Source organism: Lissotriton helveticus, chromosome 5_1, assembly GCF_964261635.1.
Source record: "Lissotriton helveticus chromosome 5_1, aLisHel1.1, whole genome shotgun sequence".
Classification (NCBI taxonomy): Eukaryota; Metazoa; Chordata; class Amphibia; order Caudata; family Salamandridae; genus Lissotriton; species Lissotriton helveticus.
Window position 1 is genome coordinate 852,859,697 of NC_136065.1, and position 20,025 is coordinate 852,879,721.

The 20,025-nt window shown below is 44.8% G+C and overlaps 1 protein-coding gene across 2 annotated transcripts in view; it reads right to left on the reverse strand.

Annotated features, from left to right (window-relative positions):
- The window catches only part of IGSF21 (immunoglobin superfamily member 21), a 1,341,695-nt gene that overhangs the window by 455,518 nt on the left and 866,152 nt on the right, over nucleotides 1-20,025 (reverse strand). The gene's annotated exons all lie outside the window — the stretch shown is intronic.

Sequence of the window (20,025 nt, forward strand, 5' to 3'; positions counted from 1 at the left end):
CTTTGAAACCCTGGAATATCTTTAGTTCTATTTCTAAATTTTGGAATCAGAGAGGGCTGAAACCAACTGCTATCATCCCAGGGAAACAGCACGCATCCAAATTGTCCCACTCTGACTAGTTTATATAACAAGCAATGGCAAAAACCATTAGGTCCCACCGTTGAGGCCTATTAGCATTGGCAATAGTTTTTAGCCATGCTGTATCATATTCCTTATGCTGTGGAGCATGGCTTAATAGGGAAAAAAGCCTTGTGTCTTTTTTGTAAGCATGTGTACGATGCATGCTTGTGCCAACAAAATGACACCACTGTATTGTTTATTTTTGGTTGCCAATGAGAGTTGCATCAGAACATAAAAAGAAAACAATGCATGAGAGCATTTGTTAAGTGCGAGTGTGGGGAGCAACAAGGAGGGCACAGATGGGCTGGGGAAGAAAGGCAATGGATGACAGAGAAGAAGGTTGCAGGGCGGAGAAGAAACACAGAGAGGGGGTGGAGATAAGAAGCAACAACAGACAGAGGAGCACATAGATGGGGAAAGCAACATTGGGGGGTGGGTACAGAAGCAACACAGCGAGCAGGGATGGGGAGGAGAAGCAACAGGCAAGAGAGCAATTTGAGTGGGAGAGAATCACACAAGCAAGAAAGGAACGGGAGAGGACAGGAGAGCAAGTGCAATATTGAGTTGTGTGGGGAAAGCACACGAGTGAGAGACAGCAACACGAGGTGTAGAGAGAGAGAAGTACACAAGCAATACAGCTGAAAAATACCTGCACTCTGATAGCTTAACCAAAAAGACAAAAATTGTGCTTGAAACTCAAGCATCTGAAGTATAGAAGCCAGCCAATCTAAAGAGATGGAGAATGGGCTATGCTCTAAGGAAGGGACCAAATCAAATTGCATTAGTCTGTATTATTAAAAATGAATCAATCAACACAACCAGGTGTATTTCTTGTTCATTTTATTTCATTCAGAAGATGATAGTTTCATTAGGGGTTCAGACCAAACTATACCTCAATACATTGATAATAGAACTGAAAAAGCCTTCTAAGCTAGATTTCGCTAGTCATCAATGCACAGTAACCCATTTCAAATAGTATACAAAATGGAGACTGTCCTAAGCATAGGAACAAAAACTCCCCAGTTGAGTCTTAACAAAAACTGGTATCTAATTCCATGTGGAACTCTTGGGAGGACCTCTGACAGCTGCTTTGGCTTTACTGTTTTAAAACAATGCGACCATCATTTGTTTGTAGATTGATGACGCCACAATCATTCAGAGTTTAAAAATTCTGCAAATTAACTGCAAGAACTCACTTGTTTGAGCCTTTTTTAGACTGATTGATCAAGGTGTCAGATATCTTCACTTGAGGTGTCCTGTCCTGAAGATAATCTCATAGATATGTTTCAGAAGAGAGCGAAACGTCTACAACTCAACCCAGTTTCTCTTTAGTTTCTGTTAAGATTCAACTGGGGAGATCTTCTTCCTAGATTTAGGACAGTTCCTTTTTAACCCCTTAATTGCTGCCGTCGGCCAACGGTCGTCACGGCCACTACCTCCCCAGTGCTGCGCACGACCGTTGGACGTCCATTCAGCACTAGTTCCAATGGACAGCGCAGCACTGGGGAGGTTTATTTACAAGCTCTAAAGGGGTTAATAATACAGACTAATGCGATTTGATTTGGCCTTTCAATGTCATGATTACACATTTTGCAAGAGGATAGAATTCTATCCAAATATATTCCAAATACATCCCTTGAGGCACCATTACCTGACAATTATTCACCCAAGCCCACAAGGGTATACTGGGTTGCCCTTTTCTGTAAATATTCCAGGGGCGGGACAAGCAGAAGATTGACAAGCTGGGACATTGATAAGAAGCCGGCAAATGAGAGTGACAGGAAAGTCAACCAATGGTAAGCAATAGGTGGTCTCCAATCCTCTGTATGTTCTTGGTAAGCCCACAATATGTCTTTAGCAACGAGACAGCTGTTTTGTCTGGCAGAATAAACCTAAATAACCAGTGCGATGGGTTGCTAAGTAAATATCCGTGGTGCATTGCTGTCCTTTACCTGCTGTTTTTGATATGAGTATTTTTTGTTATTAAATATTTCCATTGGTTGTCTTCAGTTTCTGAGTAAAGTATTAAGAATTTCTAGCCCTCACAACACTATTTTCTCAGGACTTTTGAATATTTTTGTTTTTTTATTATATTATTACCATTGTGAAACTTTTCTTGTATACATTAAAAGTTCTTTATTATTTATGGTACTGCTTTATGATTAGTTGTTATGCACACATACATGCATTTTCTAAGAGGATTACAGTGCCCCCCAGCTCAAGCTACCAACAGTAAACCAAGGCTGCGCTCCCAGAAAGTGGCTTAAATCTGAGGGCCTGTCTGTTTAGGGAGTGCAGCATCTTCATCACAGCTAACATCAAGACTATGAACTCTGCCACCCTATAATCAAGCGTGCTGGTTCCTTATGCATACATACACTAAAGATGGGCCTTGCTTGCTCATTAGGTTTCTACTGGTGCACTGAAGACCAAACTTTTACAATACGTTTGAGTAGCTGTTGTGCATTCAATAATACTGATCATGCACTAAGTGAATTTGCTCAAGTTCTCTCAAAAGTATTGCTAATGTAGACTCAATGAATTTTCTCTGGAGCACGCACTAAGATTGTTCTAGTGTGCATAGACAAACTACTCTAGGGTACTCAGCGGGATTGCTTAATTTGTAAAATATTAAGTGCCAGGGCTCTGACCAGGGGGCCACTGCAGCTTGCACCACCCATCGCCCTTGTCATTGCTGCCAAAATAACTACTAACCATCTCTCTCGCGTGTAAATGCGACAGTTCAGATTATTCCAGGTTCCCAAAGCTAAAGCAATGGCTGGGGAGGCAGGTATTAGCAATTTTAATGTATATTGTAGTCTTAAACCTCCATTGTTCTGCTCATCTTCAAATTAGATGAACAGCGTCACCATGTGGTGGACTGTTCCAAGTATGGTGTTCACAATTAGGTGAAAATGCCGAGCACCGGAAACTAATTAAGTGCTGGTGCTGAGCACCGGAAAGCACCGGCTCAAATTAAGCACTGCCTTAGGGTATTCAGTGGGATTGCTTTAGTGCACTCAGTGGAATTCGTCTAGGTTACTTGTGGACGCTGTGGGAAGACTCCTCTTGGCTCTTTGAGAGTATTTCTCCTCTCTAGTCCGCTACTCTTCTTGATGCACTGAGTGATGACTGCTCAAGTGTGATAAATAGGATTACTGATGTGCACCCAGTAGGATTCTGTGTGCGCACACCATGGGATGGCTCTTGTTAGCTTGGTATAATAGGTTTTGTGCACTGTGCTCAATAGGAAGACCCTAGTGCACGTGTCATGCCTGTTGATCACTCAGCCTCAGCAGGAGAGCCCTGTTGCACTTATTTGGTCTATTGCACACTCTCTGGCATGGCTTAAGTGCACTGAGTGGGATATTTTTGAGACAGCTTAATGCACTCATTTGGGGTATCCCCTGCTCACTCAATATGATCAATAAGGTCTCAATAAGATCATTGATGCTATCTCTATGGGATAGCTTGTGCTGTGGTGGATTCTTCTTGCACTTTCTAAAGCTCCAATGCTTCCTCAAAGTGCCCAATCTAACCATGGGCAAGCCCTCTATAGGTCGGCCATGTGTATTTGGAGTGTCTTCTGCACTTATCACAGCACTGTACCAGTGGTGTAATGAAACTTGAGGGGGCCCCCTTGCAAAGTACATGTAGTGCCCCCCCTTACAGACTCACTCAGGAGTTCTCAGGCCAGGTAGCTATGCTGAGTGGGCCCCTGGAGCTCGGGGCCCCCCACACTGTGTTGGCTAGGGGGGCCTTTGTTATGACACTCAACTGTACTGATACTGTCATGTATGGCTCTTGTCTGAAGTCGAGGTGGGTGGGATCTGTAGGGCATGACGTGCTTAATACTTTTTTTTTTAATTAAACTAAAACAGTTCCCCTACTTTTTGTTTAAAAGACTATCATCCCAGGACAGTTAATTCTGGCAGTCGAGAGGCCACAGCTGAAGGGGGAGGGCCTTCTGTGTTGTGAATCCAAAGAAGAAGTAGAGAGCTGAACAAAAAAACGCCTTTTGTCAGGGTGCCTTCAAATTTAAATATGTGCGATTAGTTAATCTGCAAATGTAAAAGCTACTTGGAAGCCAGTATTGGTTTTAATTGATGGAGTCACTTTAAGCTTCGTGATGGCAAAGATTTAATCTTTTTGAGAGGTATTGACAGGGTATTACCAGCTGAGCTGTACAGTTCCTGCTTTTAATGGACACATAAAATGCTTGGACTGGGTACAATCTGATTGCTATTGGTAAAATCTGTATTTCGAAAGCATTTTCTTTCATCTTAAACCTACATTTTTTTACACATTTTATGGCAGTCTATCTTATACTGTGTGAAATATAAGTTTAAAATAATGACTTAGATAGTCACCTTTTCCTATCACTGATACGGGACATCATAGCACTAAAACCACACAACTACATTTACCCAATAGTTAGATTGACTTTCCTTTATTTTTCGTCTAAGGTTTGTGTTATTTTATATGCAGTCATCATATGGTGAAAGCAGTAGCGGCCCGTGGAGGGAGTTCCATGGGGCGGTGAGGTGGTGCGGGGGAGGGGCAGGGTGGGGGTTAGTAAACACCAGAATATGGATGAACGGAGGTAAGTAAACAATGAATTAAATAAATCGAATTTCGTTGTGCGAAAGACCACCAAAATAGTTACAAAATATTTGGATCTTTTTAGCTATGGTCAGTCCCCGCCCCGCGCCCACTGACTCTACCCGTATTCCACTCAGGATCACAGTCCCCATGCTTGTTTAATGCACTTCGACCCCTGGCTCCTGCGCTCCTTGGCCGCCCGCCTGCAGCCAATAGTGCCTCCCCTGTAATGCGCAGGCCCTGCACGTCTGAGCATGGGGCCATTAATACTTGGCTGCATTATTACAGTCTGGGCGGAAATCAATGCTCTAACACAGAACAGCTGCCCGGGGAAACAAAAAAAGGAGATTGATTTGCTGGCTCCGATAGTCGATGGTGTAATTAGTGCATCTCGGGACTTGTCTGCCAGGCCGGTGAGTGAGCAGCGGAGGATGCGAAGACGATAGCTCTTAAACTGGGAATGAGATAGACAAGAAGGGAATTTACACAGCCTCGGGGTGCCCACTTTTGGTGACAGGCGGCACTGGTATACTCTCAGCACATGTGTAGTCTGGCGCCACTAGGGGGCGCTGGGTAGTTCCAGAGGTCATACAGTCTGAGGTCTCTGGCCACCCACCAAAGGACGCTACCGCTCACTAAGGTGCGTTCTTGGTGCAACCATGGCTGTGGCTACACACATATTTAAAAGGGCCGAGCTCTTTAAAAGTGCAAAGGCTTGGGCAGTGCCCTCTGTTTTTGTCCTTAGCTGGCAGAAGAAAAACAAGCATTTGCAATGTACTCGGTCTCACCTTTGGGACCTTATATGTATTTATCTATGCAGCACATTAGCCTGGGTGTTGAAACATCTACTGTTCTTTAACATGGAGGGAAAGTAAGCACCAAACTGCATGACACGCCAGGTTTGGGAACACATGCAGAGAAATATTGCCTTTCAGCGGGAAATAGTATAGTTCAAAGCTCTGTTTTTAATATAAAATCAGGGCCTTGGGTAGTCATATCCCTGAAAATGCAAGGTTTGGAAAAAATATTATTGTTCTACGGGTGCTCATGGAAGACAATTTCTATGGACTGGAATCTAGAGAATGCTAAAGGAATTTTGGTATTTACTGACCTGTGCTGGTCATTTTCTATCAAGAAAGTTAGAGGTAGTTGTCAGATTTTTTTTTAAAAAGTAAGTCCCTCAGCAGAAAGCAATTCTGGCATTTTACTGAGTCCCTCAGCAGAAAGCAAGTCTGCTATTTTACTGCCCTCTACTGGTCATTTTATATCAAGACAGTTAAACAGAGGCAGCTGAACAAGCAGAACGCAATTCTGATATTTTACTGACCTCTACTGGTCGTTTTCTATCAAGACAGTTAAATAGAGAAAGTTGAACAGAAAAAGTCCCTAAGCGGAAGCAGACAAGTCCTAGGGCAGATCTCCAGAGCCAACAAAGTACATACAGATATGAGTATATACTAAAGTATATACAAGAGGTCTCAAATGCTCGACCTAAAAATGGTACGTGCCTGTCACACGACATGCGTCCACTTTGCGTGAGCTCCAAGGCCTACGATACTATTTCATGCCAATTAAATAACCAACTTGTCCAATTTGTACACTCAAGTCTCCAAGGGTGGTGATAGAAAGCAGTCAATGCACAGCTTACTTTTATATTTCTCTTGTTAAGTGTTTATGCTGCTCATACTGCCCTCAGATTTAATTATTCTTTGTCTGGAAACCTCTGCTCAGGTGTTTCTCAAGCACAGCATTCTATTCATATGTCACACCCTTAGTTAAGTGAGCCACACCTTTTATGACATTTCCTAGAAGCACACTTTTATAGCTCCCACAATACAACAAGTGTGCATTTGTAACGCAGGGAGTAATCAGGGGCGTAGATTGCATAGGTGAAGTAGGTACTGTAGCACCAGGGCCCAGAAGCTTGAGGGACATACTAAATCCTGATTAGAGCTATATTTTACCATTCAAACAACATTCAGGAGGTTATTTCTTCCTTGTACTAGGGCCCGTGACATGCTACCTTCTGTCACTGCATGTAATTAATTCAAGCTCCACTGTACAGGGAGAGTATAGCTTCACGTTAAGGCAAACATTGCCGTCGAGACTAAACTAGGCTCCATTCTCGGGGTCGAAGACTTGCAAATCTGCAAGAACCAAGAGCAGTGTGCTAACACAGGTGCACGAGTCAAGAGCAGTGTTCTAATGCCGGTGCACGTACCAAGAGCAGTGTGCTAACACCGATGCAGGAACCAAGAACAGTGTGCTATCACCGGTGCACGAACAAAGAACAGTGTGCTAACACCGGTGCACGTACCAAGAACAGTGTGCTAACACCCGTGCATGAACCAAGAACAGTGTGCTAACACCGATGCAGGAACCAAGAACAGTGTGCTATCACCGGTGCACGAACCAAGAACAGTGTGCTAACACCGATGCACGTACCAAGAACAGTGTGCTAACACCGGTGCACGAACCAAGAGCAGTGTGCTAACACCCGTGCATGAACCAAGAGCAGTGTGCTAACACCGATGCATGAGCCAAGAGCAGTGTGCTAACACCGGTGCACGAACCAAGAGCAGTGTGCTAACACTGATGCATGAGCCAAGAGCAGTGTGCTCACACCCGTGCACGAACCAAAAGCAGTGTGCCAACACTGATGCATGAGCCAAGAGCAGTGTGCTAACACCGGTGCATTAACCAAGAACAGTGTGCTAACACCGATGCATGAGCCAAGAGCAGTGTGCTAACACCGGTGCACGAACCAAGAGCAGTGTGCTAACACCGATGCATGAGCCAAGAGCAGTGTGCTATCACCCGTGCACAAACCAAGAGCAGTGTGCTAACACCCGTGCACGAACCCAGAGCAGTATGCTAACACCGATGCATGAGCCAAGAGCAGTGTGCTATCACCCCTGCACAAACCAAGAGCAGTGTGCTAACACTGATGCATGAGCCAAGAGCAGTGTGCTAACACCGATGCATGAGCCAAGAGCAGTGTGCTAACACCGGTGCACGAACCAAGAGCAGTGTGCTAACACTGATGCATGAGCCAAGAGCAGTGTGCTCACACCCGTGCACGAACCAAAAGCAGTGTGCCAACACTGATGCATGAGCCAAGAGCAGTGTGCTAACACCGGTGCATTAACCAAGAACAGTGTGCTAACACCGATGCATGAGCCAAGAGCAGTGTGCTAACACCGGTGCACGAACCAAGAGCAGTGTGCTAACACTGATGCATGAGCCAAGAGCAGTGTGCTCACACCCGTGCACGAACCAAAAGCAGTGTGCTAACACTGATGCATGAGCCAAGAGCAGTGTGCTAACACCGGTGCATTAACCAAGAACAGTGTGCTAACACGCGTGCACGAACCAAGAGCACTGTGCTAAAACCCGTGCACGAACCAAGAGCACTGTGCTAACATCCGTGCACGAACCAAGAGTAGTGTGCCAACACAGGTGCATGAACCAAGAACAGTGTGCTATCACCCATGCACGAACCAAGAGCAGTGTGCTAACACAGGTGCATGAACCAAGAACAGTGTTCTATCACCCATGCACGAACCAAGAGCAGTGTGCTAACACCGGTGCATGAACCAAGAGTAGTGTGCTAACACAGGTGCATGAACCAAGAACAGTGTTCTATCACCCGTGCACGAACCAAGAGCAGTGTGCTAACACCGGTGCATGAACCAAGAGCAGTGTGCTAACACAGGTGCATGAACCAAGAACAGTGTTCTATCACCCGTGCACGAACCAAGAGCAGTGTGCTAACACCGGTGCATGAACCAAGAGCAGTGTGCTAACACAGGTGCATGAACCAAGAACAGTGTTCTATCACCCGTGCACGAACCAAGAGCAGTGTGCTAACACCAATGCACGTTGCACCATGCATATGAAGAATGTTCGCTCCTGAAGGAGCAGGAAACTATGCAGGCACTGTGCCAGACCTAGGAAGTGTTTGTTTGGACCACTTCCCACACATAACAGAGAAGGTGAAACCAAATAGAGTGACTAGCTCATGTTATGACACTGCTGATGGCTCTCAAGGAGCTGGTGCACACAGCTTTCCCATTTTAAAATGTTGCTCCATGCTCTTTCTGCCCTGCGATTGGTTCACTTGTTTATTTTTCAGTGAGTTCCCTGCAAGTTTTGAAATACACAGAATCTGATTCACAAAGAATCTGCTGTGAGTATGGAAAGTTTCTCTCAGAGTACGCCTGGCTTACGTCTCAATTCTTCCTGACTTACTCCTGGTTTTTTGAGGAGTACTACAGGAGTCAGTAAAAGTAACATCTATGTGGCTCAAGCATACTATGTCAAAATATATGTGCCTCGTTAGAGAGGCAATATGCAGAGAAACACCAATGGCCCTATGTGTATTCACATCTCTAATAATGGGGGTGGGGGATAGGCAGAACCAACTTAGATGACACCCCTCTCCTTGTGTGCTCCCATGCCTTACTGTTCTGCCCTGACGCTGTGTCATTGTGTAATTTGCTAGTTATACTCTGCGAAGCTTCCAATAAAAATGGTGCTAGTGTAAAGCCCCCTTTGCTTAAATCTTCACCAAAATGGTTTCAACCCCCCCCTTCGCTTCTAGGCAGTAACATTCCACCATATGTATCTGCACTGTGCCATCACCGCTCAGCTCCTCGGTGGGCATGCCCTGGGTCCCATTTGATGACAGGAGACTCTGCGTTGAGCTAGCCACCAGCACCCTCTGTATGGAAGCACCCGTGCAGCCCCCCTCATTGATGCCAGTCCGACGTTACACCTGCTTCACGGATTCGGTCCGGTCCCTGCCTGTGCTGCTAACCCTCAAAGCTTTCAATGGTTTTAACATGCACTAGGGCCCTTGACACTCTTTGTGGCTCTAGACTTGACCGTCCCAATGGTTCCGTTCCTCGTTAGTGCCAGTCCCCGACCCTCTCCATGGTTTTACCAATGTCTACAGCCCCTATCCCTGCCATCAGCCTTCCAGAAAACCTATTCATGGCATCCCACCTCTCCTCCCAGAGCAATTGTAAGGCATGGGCAAAGTGGGCCCTGGCCCAGGGCCCCATCCTATTAGGGACCCCCTGGAAGAGCCAGCTCTGTTCTGCAGAGAGTCTTACCCAGGTGACATTGAATAAATCTTAAACAGATTGTTTTAAATACAGTTTTCTTGTAACATGGGTGCTATATAAGAGTCTATTACAAAGCAACCACAAGGAGATGATGGATGAAATAACGACATTTTCCAGACATTCACCCCCAGTCACAGATCTGGGTTGAATCCATCATCGTTCTTCAGCTTACTTCGCCACCCCAGTTCAGAACCAGACTTATGCAAATCAGTCTTGACCCTGTGCCTCATGGGAACAGTACAGCCCGAACTGCCAAGCCAGGTCTTCCCTGGACCGGAAACAAGCATCCTGGGACGGTTTCAGAGTAACATCCCTCATCAGCCAGGCTAGCTTGAATCCAGTCACGGTACAAAACGGGGTGGTGATGGACGGAGCATCCGAACCAATCAAACACTCACACCCAGTCAAAAGATCTGGGTTTAATCCATCACCGTTCTTTAGTCCACTCTGCCACCCCAGTTCAGACATGGCCATATGCAAATCAGTCTGACCCTGTGACTCATGGGAACAGTCCAGCCCGAACTGCCAAGCCATGCCTTCCCTGGACCGGAAACAAGCTTCCTAGGACCGGTTTCTGGGATTTCAGCCGTCTTCAGCCAGGCTTGCTTGAATCCAGTGGCAAAGTGAGCAAGGGACTCACGTCTGAGCATACCCTGCCAACTTATGGCAAACAAAGCAGTACAAACGGGTGTGGTGATGGACGGAGCATCCGAACCAATCAAACACTCACACCCAGTTAAAAGATCCATCACCTTTCTTTAGCCCACTCTGCCACCCCAGTTCAGACATGGCCATATGCAAATCAGTCTGACCCTGTGCCTCATGGGAACAGTCCAGCCCGAACTGCCAAGCCAGGTCTTCCCTGGACCGGAAACAAGCATCCTGGGACGGTTTCAGAGTAACATCCCTCATCAGCCAGGCTAGCTTGAATCCAGTGGCAAAGTGAGCAAGTCACCCACATATGTACATACCCTGCCAACTTAGGGCAAAGAAAGCAAACACAAGGAGATGAGGGACGGAGTGCTGAAACTTTTCAGACACTCACACACAGTCACAGATCTGGGTTGAATCCATCATCGTTCTTTAGCTCACTTCGCCTCCCCCGTTCAGACACAGCTATATGCAAATCATTGTTGACTCTGTGCCTCATGGGAACAGTTCAGCCCGAATTACAAAGTCAGGTTTTCCCTGGACCAGAAACAAGCATCCTGGGACTGGTTTCGGGGTAGCGCCTCTCATCAGCCTGGCTAGCTTGAATACAGTGGCAAAGTGAGCAATGGACCCACATCTTGGCACACACTGCCATCTAAGGGCAAACAAAGCAACACAAGGTCTATTTCAGACATTTTGTAGAGAAATGTTGTGTTTATGTTTCATGCAACATCCATAACAAGTTTCTTTTAGATCAAAACAGAACCTCAAATATGAGCGATGGGAGAGTATCACAGAGATTATTTGCAGTATTATTAGTCAGCTGCTTCTGTGTTACAATATTGAAATCACACTGTCATTATCCCTGAATATTAGATGTAAACAGATTTAGGGGCTAATTTCCAAGCCCCTTGCCCCGCCTGTGCACCCCTTTTAATATGGGATATATTGAAGAACAGGAGGCGCAAGGGGCTTGTAAATAAACCCATTAGAATTTAGATGAGTGTGCCCGTGCACTATCAAAGACCTGGCTAAAGGGGGCACGAAAGAGCTGAAATTGGATCGTAAATTCAAAGCTGTTCCTAACATGGGCCCTCAAAATGCGTTGGGCCCAGGGCCCCCAAAACCCTTAAGATGTCCCTGCCTCCTCCCCAATCCCGTCCCATGGTGTAACGACTCCATCTGCACAGCGCCTCCCTCCTCCATGGTGCCAGCACCCCCACTCGCCCACGCACCCCTGAAAGCCTTCCATAACTTCTCTTTGAGGGTGTCACTGCCCCCTGCAGGCCCCCCTAAGCTCGTCCACACCCTACCGCCATTGAGCCACCAGACCCCCTTCCTTCCTGCTGTTAGCCCTCCAAACCCCATCTCGATGGTGTCACCCCCCATCCTCCATACCTCCAGCGTCCCCACACCTCCCACCGCCCCGGTGCCAGCCCCTCGCCTCGTTCCTGGGAGCAGTGCCAGCCTGCAGAGCTCTGTGGGGCTCTGTGTGCAGCGCCGGATCCTCATTACAATAATAATGTCTATTTAGGCGAACCTTCCCGGATTGAAAGGCCAGCCTGCCAGCCCGCCGCAGAATTAGTGCCTTTTGTCTTCGCCTGGCACGCCAGAGCCAGGGGTGGGCAAACCGGGCACCGCATCCCCTCTCTGCTCCAGCTGCTATTTAGAGCGCGGCTGGGGGCTATTCTGTGTGTGCAAGGGGGAGGGATAGAGCGGGCCTTCCCAAGAGAGAGAGAAATGAAAGGTTAGTGGTTTAAAGCCCTCTGGGGGAGCAGGCTTTCATACATTCTGAGAAATAAAGAAACGGAGAGATAAGAAATCAGCAGCTATATTGGGCCAAATGGCCAGGACTCATCTGAAAGCATTCAGGACTGACTGGCTGACAAAGGCATGTAAGTGCTTTGAATGCACTTTTCATGAAAGGCTTGTTAAGTGCTTTGGTTTTATATGTGGAAGGCCTGTATCTGTGCCAAACTTGTTCAGTGCGTTGGGCAGAGTATGAGAAGCCCGCTAAGCGCCTTGAAATGCTTGTGACGTGCTTTGGAAGGGCTTTGGCTGCCCTGTAAATTGCCTTTGCCAAAGTGTCTGTGTGCGAAGGTTGTAAAGTTCTTTGTGATACAGTTTGTATGAACGGCGACTGCAGCACTTTAAGTACCGTTTATGTAAATGACTTGGGTATAATTTTGATGGTGTGTTTAGTACTTGAGCAATGAATCTGTAATGTGCTTTCTAAAGGCCTTAAATGTTGTGGATATCATTTGAGTGAAAGGCTTGCAAAGTGCCCAGAGTGAAATGAGCCTCATATAGTTTGTAGGAACGACCTTTGAAATACCCCCTGTCCAGTTTGTGTGAACGGAGTGCACACTTCTTTGACAACAGTATATATGAAAGGTCTGTGAAGTGACATGAGTACATGGTGCACCTCACTACTTCTACCCTATTACCTCGTTGGGTTCTTCGTCGAACCTGTTACCTCGTGATGACGACTGCATCGCCAAGGTCTACGTTGTTTTAGGTAAGTACAAATAAACAACAGTGTAACTTATTGTAATTTAAACTATATAAAAAATACAGACATGTAAGTAATTTACCGTTAAAAATATATTCGATATATTTATTATAGAATGAAAAGAGAGTTGGGGAGTCCCACCATAGTAAAATATACCCTAAAATGTACTCAAATAATATTAGATGTAAGATACATGAATGTAACTTAATGTAATTAAAACTATATAAAAATACGTACATAAGGAATTTCCTATTAAAAATACATTCAATATATTTAAGATAGAATGAAAAGAGAGTTTATGGACTGATTCTTTTACCATCCTGCAGGCAGTGGTTAAGCCTGCTATGTTAAAAAGAAACCATCTTTATACTATGTATAGGGCCTATATAACTCCTAAAAAACTAGTTAAATTTTCAAATTTAGAATACTATTGCCCAAGATGCAGGCACCCTGCCGCGGACGATCTCCATATGTTTGTTGACTGTCCAGAGATAAGAAACTACTGGATCAAGATTCAGGACTTCTTGGAAGATGCCCTTCAACAATCTCTGGTAATCACCTCAAGAACTATCTTCTTTGGATTAAGCTTAGATTATAATCTAAATGATCCCTCTACAAGACTCATTTTCTATGTTATTCTTCTTGCAAGGCGTGAAATATGTAGAGCCTGGAAAGATCCAATTCCCCCCACCTTCTCAAACTGCTTAAAACATATCATTTTTACAAGCGAATCTGACATGGCATGCGATTCTACAAGTCTTGTTAAAATCTGGGCGGCCCTTGTGGCTTGGCAAAATAGGTGAAAGGTCTTCCTATGATTTTTCCTGGGCCTTGTTGGTTCCCTTTTCTTCAAAGTAACACAGGGCACCCACTACGGTGTGAAATGGAGTGTATTGGGAAAACAGTGGCGACTTGAGAGATCTGGCTCCTCCTTTATGCTATTGGTCTATAACATCAGGGCTGGAATAGGACGACCAATTACTAAGGGATATGCTAGTTCCCATCAAGATTCCAATTATGGTATATGAGGAAACCCCCCCCCCAAAAAAAAGAATGAAAAGAGTCCCACCATAGTAAGATATACCCTAAAATGTACGAAAAAATATTAGATGTAAGACACATGAATGTAACTTATTAAGAAATATATTTTGAGGATGAAACATTATATTATATATTTAGAAGAGAAAAAAGGGTGGCGCTAGTGGTCTTAACCCTAAGATGACATATAACATGAAAAGTATGTATTTGTAAAGTTCCTCGTTTGGACAGGAATAAAGTGGTTTTGACAGTGTGTATATGAAAGGTTTGATGTGTTTTGTGTTCAGTTCATAGGATAGACCTGAAATGTGCCTTAGGGGCGTTTATATAAGCGGCAATAGAAGAGATTTGTGCAGTGCATTGTGTACAGTTTGCACAAATGGCTAGGCCTGTTCTTTGTAGACAGTTTGTGTGATAGAAACATACAGTGTTTGTGCTACAGTTCGTGAAAAAGCATTGCAGTGTGCTTTGTGAGGTTGCTATGACGAATTATAAAATGCACAGCTATCTCAGTATGCTAGTGTTACACATATGATGTGCCTCTCTGGGGCGTGTAGGGATACATATGTGTTTCTGTTTTAAAGTTTCTTTTAGCAGGTCTGGGGCTGTATTTGTATGCTAACGAAGAACACGCCCATGATTTTGTATGATAGGCTGCTACAAATATTAGACAGTTTATCTGGGCTCCGAACTGAGCTTGATAGATTCGTCTGAGGAGATTAGATAAAGTTACACCACCGTTGGGCAGTTTTGCACAGACATTTGCACCAACCAATTAGTGCAAAACCAACTGTTGCACCAGCTGGTGTAGAAGTGGCATTTGCTCTTACAAAATTGAAGTGTACACGACACTTCGATTTCCCATGCAGAAATTGTTTTTTTCTTTTAACATTAAATGGAAAACTTAATTTTGCACCGGTTGAGCAGTGCAAATGTTGGTGAAACACTGCCTTGCACTAGTATACATTTTTGACTGGATTGGAAAACCCGACACACTCCCTCAACCTGCACCTAACCGATGTCCCTTTCTTTTGCCCCCACAGAAGCAGGAACACTCACGTGGGGCCTAGTCTCTGACTATTGTACAGTGAACTATAACACCACATAATTAATTACACGGAAGGCATCCGGAGTTGTTGTTGTACCTAAGCCACATGACTGAAAACACCTACTGGCAAAAGTAAATAAATATTCATGAAGAGAAACTGAGCACGGTCACATGCTCCCCCAATGACAGGAGAACAACAAGCCGATCAGAAGGTGCTGTGATCGCTGCTAAACAGCACGTGGCAGCACATGACACCACTGAGCTGCCACTGCCACCTCCTGCCCAGCACAGGGCTGGAATTCATTATGAGGGTACAGTGGAAGTGTCATTAATCACCAGACACACTCTCTCCTCCTTATACGCCAATGAAGGGCAGAGCCTCGCATCTCACATCCACCACAGGCCGCCTGCTTTGTATAATTGCAAAATTCAGGTGAGCTCGCTGCACAGCTGTCAAGGGCTCCATGTTATGTGTTCCACCACCAGCTAGGCCAGGATTGGCATGCCTGTAGGCCCTCAATAATAGGCGATAGAGCAACACTACAACTCCCAGAATGCAAAGTGTTGCTGAGTCAGACGGCTTGGCTGTCACACAAGACAGGGCTTAAAGTGGGGCTGGTCTTTTTAGTGTTCAGCACTGGCAGTAAATTAAATCGCACACTGAAACTGCTCTCCTAGCCTTAACTGGGCAAGCAAAAACAGTGATTTCTTACTTGACAGTATGTGTTTGAACCCTTCATAATTCAAGGGGAGAGGAGCTGGCCTAACGGCTCGGGCGCTAGACCTCGGACCTGGGGACCTGGGTTCGAGTCTCGGTAACGACGCCTAAACCTCATGTGATTCTGGGCCAATCACTTAATCTCCCCGTGCCTAAAATGAATGTGTGTCTGTCCTCATGTAACGCGCCCTGATACCTGATTCGGTTCGGGTCTAGTTCGCGCTATATAAAACTCTGCAAAAAAAAAAAGTCAGATTTGCTGTTTGTATTAAATGGATACTGTATCCTTCACGTTGCCTCTAATTCTTAGGACCATTTCCGTTTACCAGAGATTCTTTTCTTTTGTTGTCCATGTTTGGTTTTAGTTAATCCTCTGGCCTGAAAGGGAAGACTGTGTGTACTGTAGCAAAGGAGGTGGATTCCTATTGCACACCAGTCTAAAATCCTAACAGGGAAGGCGTTCATTCCTTGAAGGTGGATAGAGAGTAATTTCTTTCTTTCTTTCTTTCTTTCTTTCTTTCTTTCTTTCTTTCTTTCTTTCTTTCTTTCTTTCTTTCTTTCTCTGCCCTGTGCTCAACATGAGCATGAATTAAACAAGAATGTTCAATGCAATAGGTCTCACGTATACGAGATTTTGAGCTATTGGCATTGTAAATGAAAATACTTAAATGTATTTGTTGCTTTTAAAACAGATAAATAAAAGGCATTGTCATTTACAATGCCAATAGCTTAAACTCTCGCAATTATGAGACCTATTGCATTGCAAATGCGTTCGGCGCCTGAGCTATAAAGATTTTTTTTAAACATTAGGAGAGAGTGTGTCCTGCTTGCAACAGCAGGCAGGACAAAGCTATTTGAGAAAATAGTGCTGGGAGGCTGTAATTAAAGCATACAGAGTAACAACACATGTAACAGGGGGTGTCCTCATGGGAGGTCACAAAATAAGAAATGGTGGTGCTAAAGAGAGACTACTAAACCTATTGACTAATTAAAAACTACAGTTTACAGTGGACAATGACATAAGCCAATTAAAAATATGGGCGGAGAGTGGACGTAGCTTCAAGTCCATACCTGAATACAGCATGCCTCGCAGAGCAGCGCATGCGCTGCCCAGACTTGACCTAAAAAGGACTGAAAGCGTAGGGGCCTGATTGGCAGCAGCAGCCAGTTAGGCGACCTAGGGTGAGGGTGTGAGCTCTGAAAGCACATTGCAGGCCCCTCAAGACCACACAAGTGCTAGGGCCAACCCTTCAACACAATGTGGATGGCACATCCTTGAACTCTGTGGCATCTAGCCTTCCTCAAACCCAAGCAGGAGGCAAATCGTAGCCCCCTACAACACTCCTTCCCTCAAACTTCCTCTTCAGTTACAGGCCCATGGGGAACCGTTCATAGGGGAGAAGCGCTTGAGGGATTTGAAGGTAGATTTTGTGACCGAGAGTATGGAGTAATTTATTTATTTATTTATAAAGTTTTATATAGCGTGAACAAGATCCCAAAGGATATCAGAGCGCTTTACAAAAAGGATGGAAGGAGGGTAATACATATCTTCTGCCTCTCGGGCTCCTCTGGCCACCCTTAGAATGAGGGTCAATCTTGGAGAGAAAATAGACTCAGGCACCAAAATAAAAGTTGCACCAATAGTGAATAAGTGGCCCATGTTTTAAAAATTGGGGCAGTTATGGCCTTTTAAAGACATGCTGTATAAGAGTTATGTGAGGTATGGAAGAGTGCATGGATTTGAGCTTGCTACAGGCAATATTTGTTTTAATATCAGGGAAATCAACATTAAACATGTGTCCCAGCAGATCATAAAAACAGGCCCGCAGCTAATAATAAAAAAAAAAAACAAACAGGCCACATATTGACCTGTCAGACCATCCCATCGGACATTGCCTGATTGCCCTGTAAGCCGATCCGAAGTGGCTTAGAATATTTTCAACTGCACGCCACGATTTATAATACTCTCCTTATATGATTCTTTTCACTGTCCATCCTTCTCCCAACATCTTATCCTTTTCCATTCTACCCTCCTCTGATCCCATGTATCTCTCCTTTTCCCGTTGCATATATGCTGGATACAACATGCATAGTTCAATGAAATTGCAGCGGACTAATTAGAATAAAATATTATGTCATCAACACCTGGTATTCTCAACCTGTTACGAAGTGTATAATTTTGAGCTATCCTTCAGCGGAGGTGGGTGACAAAGGAAGTCAAACATAGGAAGTAGAGGGGACAGATGTAACCATATGGCTAGAGCGGCCGGCCTCAAAGCGGGGGAATCGGGTTCGAGTCTCGGCAACAACGCTCATCATCCTGTGATTCTGGGCACATCACTTAATCTCCCTGTGCCTAACAAAAATGAATGTGTCCATTTGTAACGGAACTGGTGCTCATGTAAAGCGCTCTGATACCCGATCCTCTGGTCTAGTTTGCGCTATATAAAACTGTTAAAAATAAATAAATAAATAGGCAGTAGCCTTATCGACTATTTTTGCATGGCTGTCAGCTGCTAGTACCTTAGAACTGTATTGAACCAGCATTCAGGTCAAAGTACCATTCGTGTAGAAATATTTCAGGCAGTGGAATCCCCAATAACAAGCATTGGAGACATTGAGCCCGATTTAGAATTTGGCGCACAGAGTTCTCTATCACAAACGTGACACAATGCCCTATCTGACAAAGTGACAGTCCGCCTGCTCTATGTAGAAGCGGGCTGACTGTCATCTTGCTGAAAGGTGGTGCCCCTCCGACTCTGCCATCAGAAAGCTTACTTCGATGGACCGATGGCATTAGGCCATTGGAATAAAGACATCATGCTGCATAGACGTACCCTATGCACACACTCAATATTTTTATGACCGTAGGTTATAGTATACAATATTCATAGTAATAGATACATGCAGAGAAACAGTTGATGTGAAACAAATAGGAAATGAGTAGTATGACAAGGGAAGATCCTTATGTCCTTTTTTAATTTTCAAGGCTTAACAACAGCCAGCCGACACGTGTTTCATCGCATTTCGCGAATCTTCAGGGCTCTAGGTAGCTGTGTTTGAGCCAAAAGGTCGCTCTGCCGGTGATACTTCCGACCCGGTGGGGCCCAAGACCGTGTTTTATTCCAATGTCGATAAGAGAACGTGGACTCGAAGCGAAATGCGCTTGTTATTTAGACCCGGAAACTGTAGTTCGTATTTGAAGTGAGCCAGTAGTCCACTACCAGGAACACGGCGACCCGGGAACAGCGCATCGTAAATCTACATGTAACAAACCCATACTTACCACGAAGGCACAGAGCTACCTCTGCTGCTTCGAAGCTACACAATTTCATCGGATCTATAAGCCACTGGCTCACTTCATTGGAATAAAAGACGGTCCGGAAGTATCACCGGCAGAGCGACCTTTTGGCTCAAACCCAGCTACCTAGAGCCCTGAAGATTCGTGAGATGCGATGAAACACGTGTCGGCTGGCTGTTGTTAAGCCTTGAAAATTAAAAAAGGACAAAAGGATCTTCCCTTGTCATACTACTCATTTCCTATTTGTTTCACATCAATTGTTTCTCTGCATGTATCTATTACTATGAATATTGTATACTATAACCTACGGTCATAAAAATATTAAGTGTGTGCATAGGGTACGTCTATGTAGTAATTGTGAGGTCCTGTTGGCTTGCTGACATTACCATTGGGTGGTTACATGGTTTTCTACTCACCCAGTTGCACCACAAACTACTGTTCACTAGTGCTTCCATACAGGCAGTGCGCCCATTATTAGATTGACATCTAAAAACCATTCCCTCAAAGACATCATGCTGCGCACTCTATGTAGCGCCAACTATTTGATGTTTCGTTGCTGCTGTTACAAACAGAAGAAAAACGGCAGTAGAGGACAGAAAAGAAATTAAAATGCCCCACATATCCTGGCGCAAATCCCCCAGGGTGTAGGCGTCATCAGTTTTGTTTTCAATAAAACATTCAGGGGCAGCACTTGAAATAGAGCTAAAAAGTGGCCCATGTTTGCAAGTTGGAGCAGTTTTGAACTTCTAAAGGTATGTTTTTGCTAAGGTATGGAAGACTGCACGAATTTGAACTTGCTGCAAGCAATGCTTGCTTTAATATCAGGCGAATCAACAATAAAAACCCGCCCAGCAGACCATAAAACAAGCCCACAAACAGGCCAAAGCCAGGCAACCCACTGACCTG